Below are 5566 nucleotides of genomic sequence, written 5' to 3'. Positions count from 1 at the left end.
ATCGAACATTGGAATAATTAGTGTATTCATGATGTTGGCTTTGTTAGTTGACGAATCAGTTTGACAGGTAATTAAATGTTATTTAGTCTTCTGCCTGAAGCCAGATGGCAGACTAATTTATCTGTCAGAAAAGTCACTTTGATTGACAGCTTGTCCCAGGCCCACTCAAAATACATTGTGCTCTTTGTTTTAGTATTGATAGCTAACTGGCAGAATGGCAGAGTGGTCACTGCTGACACATTCCACGACAGTAGATCTATATTACCGATCAGGTTGATTAAAAATATCTAATCTATATATGAATCATCTCCGCCACTACCTACATACTCTATCTACCTACAGATTTATCTGCCATTCGCTCTGTCTTCCTATAAGACTAACATTTGCTTTCTGCCTCTCATTCCCACCCACTCATGCTCTTCGTCTCCCCCATCCTCTGTCACACTTTCTCTCTCACTCTCTCTTTCACACACACACAAAACGTGACAAAACTACTACTACCATTGGTAAATGTCCACAAGAGGCGTAGTTGCAGAAATGCCCCAGTATTCACGCCACAGAAACTAAATGCTAAATTCAATTTCCTAAAAAATAAGAAACAGTTTCACTCTAATTATTATTTTTTTGCCTGTTATTTGACACTATGGCAACATTTGCCTCACATGAGTACCTGTGTTGATAATCACCCCATGGGAAAACTGTAAAACATGAACTTTGAAGGCTAAATCCTATATTAAAATTAAAAAGGTGATCTATTAAACACTTTGCAGCATTTTTATAGCCGTGAGTTTCAGTAAAAAATATGTCCAGGATAGAACAGCACTACTGCTACTATGAGCAATGATGCTGCTCCTTGTCTCCTGGTCCAGTTCGTGTCAGCTCACACATGTGTCTGCAGAGTGGACATTTTGACCCATCTCAAGCCAGAAGAAAACCTTTAGAAGAAACATTTAGTGCTTTTACAAGATGCTCCCTGTCAGACACAGTCTGCGAGACCTGGCAGCAGATTACACGCTGAAGCCATTACAAGCAGGCACTCTATACTAAATCAATTTCCCTTCTCAACGCGTCTAATCACCTGAGGTCGATTAATGGTTGTGAGGTGTGCTCCCACACACTTACTCAGGGGTCATATCACTCATTTCATATTGTTGTTTTGTAGTTTCTGTTGTTTATGTTCCAAGATGAGGTGATGGCCTGTATTTATTCATTTTTTGTCATTCTTTTCCATTTCTATCCCACCTGCACAAATTTGACATTTACTTGTTTGTCCTCTTATTTCTATGTAGCTAATGTAAATGAAACACATGGTGTTATGATATTTAGAAAAAGCATTTTAAACTCATAGCTAGCAGGCATCTGTAGAGCACAGGTGTAACTAATACCACCAGTACCTGCATTCCATTCAGGGGTGACTGGCTCTCTGACACACTGACAATGGAAGACATAAATAACATTATTTGGCCTGACCCTAACCCTTGGCCTTTTTCTACTAGTCCAAACAAAATAAATCGCTGAAATATTGCCAAAGGATTACTACGCATCTTGTTATCATGATTTTTTAAAATATGCATTATCTCATAAATATATATTATGAGAGCAGGATACTGACACAGTGACTCCGAGATGAAATGTTTACTCTCTGCTTTTGTACTTCTGTTCATTCACGTAATGGAACAGTTCAACATGTAAAACCAGACGCAAACGGCAGAACTTTTTAATGAGCTGAATCAGTTGTATTACTGGTAATAAGTTATTTAGCTGTAAGCGTCAGCAATGGTTGCTTTGCAGGAACCCAACTTGGAATTACAACGAAGATGCTAGTATGAATGTTTTTTTTTTTTTTTTACTTGGTTGCACATATGAGCTCATTAGCTTGGTGGTAGTGTCTCTTTCCTTGAGGCCACCTGCTCATCCCACAGACTACGATGTCACTCTTTAATAGGTTCTGGGAGAGTTTCACAAAAGTTCATTCATCTGGGTTTAAAATTCCATAATGAAAGAGAAATCATTCATTTAGTCTCTTTTTATGATGTCCACCTATGGGAAAATGCTTTGCCGCAGTACAGCAGTGGGCAGCAAATGTAGCTCACAGCCAGCATTCTTAATACATCCTTGCATCAAAGTAAATTTGTCTGACACTTATCATGGCTTCCAGTTTGGCCTCCAAATACATATGCTTCAATTCCTATAATATTACAAGAAATCACATCAAGAAGCCTGAAGAAATGTCAGAGCCTTTCTGCTCCGATATTTTTTCCTGTGCCACAGACCTATCGTGTATACACAACAGCAAAAGAAAATGCCGAACCCTGCTCTGAGGAGCGTGGAGACATAAAGAGGGACGGTGAAATCCTCCCAAAACAAAAGGATGGACAGAGAGCCTGCTGTGTTAGGAACATTGTATCCTTGGATTAACTCCACATTTTCACAGCCAATTCAGAGGAGCTGTACACACCAGCACTGTGCTGTGTGACCTGTGATCCAGCACTCCTTATTCTCCCTCCATTCTCCTCATGCAGCCTTTGAACAAGAGTGGTTTCCTGGAGTTAAAGAAGTTTATCCATAAAGCTAATAAGGCATGCTGTGTTGGCGAGGAAATTCACTGATACCGAGGAAAAGAGATTATTCGGCCATGAGACATGGGAAATGGGGCTGCAACTAAGTAAAGCGTGGTCCTCTTAAGTGGATAAAATGAGATAAAATAATGCTTTATTCACAGCAGGTGAATTTGCAGTGTTACAGCAGCAAAGGGGACAGTGTGGTAGTAAGAAGCATAAGTAAATAAAAAAGCAAGGAATGATAAATATGTAAAAAGTATAATATAATAACAGACAATAGTTTAATTTATCGTTATTGCACCTAGGAAATATTGATATTGCACAGTTTAGTATACACTGATATTGCAGATGAGTGGATGTGTCAGTTTAGGTCTGTGAGGTCTACAGCAGCAGGAAGGAAGGACCTGCAGTATCTCTCCTTCACACACTGTGGGTGAAGCACCTGTCACTGTAGGAGCTGCCCAGTGCTGTCAGAGTGTCCAGCATGAGGTGGGGCATGTTCTCCATCAGGGATGATATCTTAGGAATTTGTCTTTTCTCTGGGTCTCTCTGCTGATGCTGTTTGTGTCTACTCATATGTCTCACAATCTACACAGTGACAACCAGTTCAGCAAGTTACCCCAAATTAACTACTGTACTGTTGGATGACATTTAAAAAACACTATTTCCAGTATGGCAAACACAACGATGGTTTGCATTATGACAACCACGTATAAAGAGCCTGAACCTGATGCATTCAGCTGTTTCGCACGTGTGTGTGTGTGTGTGTGTGTGTGTGTGTGTGTGTGTGTGTGTGTGCGTGCGTGGACTGAATCATGGTAAATGGGGTATTTTAAGTCCAGAACTAATCAGAAATGGCACTCTTCCCTCAAAACACATTGTCTTGTTGCTTCAGAGAGGCTTCCTCTCCAGGTCTGACAGTGAAATAGAAAGAGGACCTTGCACTCTGTCTTTGAGGGACGTGCACCAAAATATTCTCAAGAGTTGTATTGGATGTTTCAAACATCGTCTGTTTGAAATGCTATTATGATAGGTGTTGAAACCTCATCTCATCTCTCTCTGAGTCCCATATGTCATCGTCACCTTGGCCATCTATCCACGCAGGAACACAATAAAATAGCCCCAAAACAACAGGACGGAATATTTGTCACCTACAGCTGATGTGTTTCAGGATGGTTTTACAGCCCAGCTAATGTAGGCCTATATAACTATTTTATTGTGTCGTCTCACCCGCTATTCTCTGTCGGAATACCCTGAATACTTCTGCAGTCACCCGAATGCTTTGAGTATTTATAGTCTAGTTTTCTCTTAAGCAGTTCAAAATAACTTTGTTTCAGCCCGAGCGCTACCTGTAGCTCCACATCAGCCTCTCTCACTCAGATAAGATAAGACTTCATTATAAAAACAAATAAGAAGAATAAAGGTGCAAATAACAACAAATGGCGCAAAAATTACAAAATCAGTGGTTGTTCAAATAACCTTTTTGTAATAGCTTAGTTAAAATAATCTGTTTTGAACTGGGCCTTTGTTGATGGAGTTTTTTTCAAGGTCAAATGAAATGTGAGCCCCAGGCTAAACAAAAACAGTATGTTAATTATTCAGTGTAAAGTAAAAGGTGACACCCAATCTTTAGGTTTATTAACTTCAAAAACATTTCCTGACAGCTTAAAAAAAAAAACTTCATAATGATTTTTAGCCTGAGGGCGTAAGGAAAATAATGTAAGTAGGTCGGCAATGACAGAAACAGAAATGCTGCAAATACTAATATTACTATCATGATTATTTATAAATACTAACTACTAATAATAAGAATTATGATGATAAATGAAAATAATCGAATTATCATCTTCTCTTGTTGCATAATATTAATTCTAAATCATTACACATTGATCTTAAGGTTGTATAACAATGTGATTTAATATATATTTCATGTAGGATGACTGAATCACATTTAGCCTGATATAAGCCATTAATCCAACTTTGGAAGGATAAGAGGGATTTTGGAGGAAGGAGGTCTGCAGTGTTCCTATGGGCCAGATGTGGCCAAATGCTTTATATGTGATCAATAAAATCCACTTACATTTGTGTCTTTAACCATTTCCCTCCCATTATGTACTGTAATGTACTTTTTTTTTGTCTCAGTGTCGACAACAAAGCCAACCTGAGATTTATTCACATTTATTTTCAGTGAAACCTGATATTTTAGCACCACTGTATTTCAAGGCAGTTACAAATTCACATTCCAACATCAATAATTAAAATCAAACTGAAACCTGTCTAAAGGTACTTATTTAGTTAATTATTTCACCTATTTTTCATGTATTATTTGTATTTCAAGCTATGGAAACCTAAAACAACCATCTAATGAAGTGAGTTTGAGAAAATGTGACCCTGATTAACCAATGAGCACTCACCAAAATTACCTTTCATTAATCTGTGTCTTGGCTACAGTGTAAACACACAACAGCTTCCTGCGAAGACTCCCCTTTCATTCATGGAACCCACTAGAGCGCAGCGGTAAATCAGGCCTTAATGATTGGTGACTAATCAGGATGAACGATTTATGACCTTTCCCTCTTTACTAAATACCACCGCGCTGACAAAACGAACTGCATGTGTAGTCCTCAGACGGAGTGTCTTCACCTCGTGCTGTCTGTCATGTGGACACCCCTGCTGCCTTATGCTTTTAAGCCACTCATCCACGTAGTATTTAACCTCAGGGAAGTCATCGTAATAGTTTGTAACTGCTTCTTTCAGAGGTGATGCATTGATTCTCTGAGTCACATAATCAGTGGTTTGTTAACAAGAGTGACCCGAGACATTATCCTCACCCGCAGTCTGTCACTGAGGTCAACATAACGGAAAGCTTAAATTCTTTCATCAGCATCATAACAAGCACTCAGCCGTGAGGAGCTCAAGGGTCAGAGGGTCACGGCAACAGCGGCTGCAACACTGGGAGCATACAGCAGGCATACAGTAGATGGTAGAAAAGTGATGGGACAGAG

The sequence above is a fragment of the Chelmon rostratus genome, chromosome 1 (genome assembly GCF_017976325.1).
Source record: "Chelmon rostratus isolate fCheRos1 chromosome 1, fCheRos1.pri, whole genome shotgun sequence".
Classification (NCBI taxonomy): Eukaryota; Metazoa; Chordata; class Actinopteri; order Chaetodontiformes; family Chaetodontidae; genus Chelmon; species Chelmon rostratus.
Note: the sequence above shows the minus strand (reverse complement) of the source record.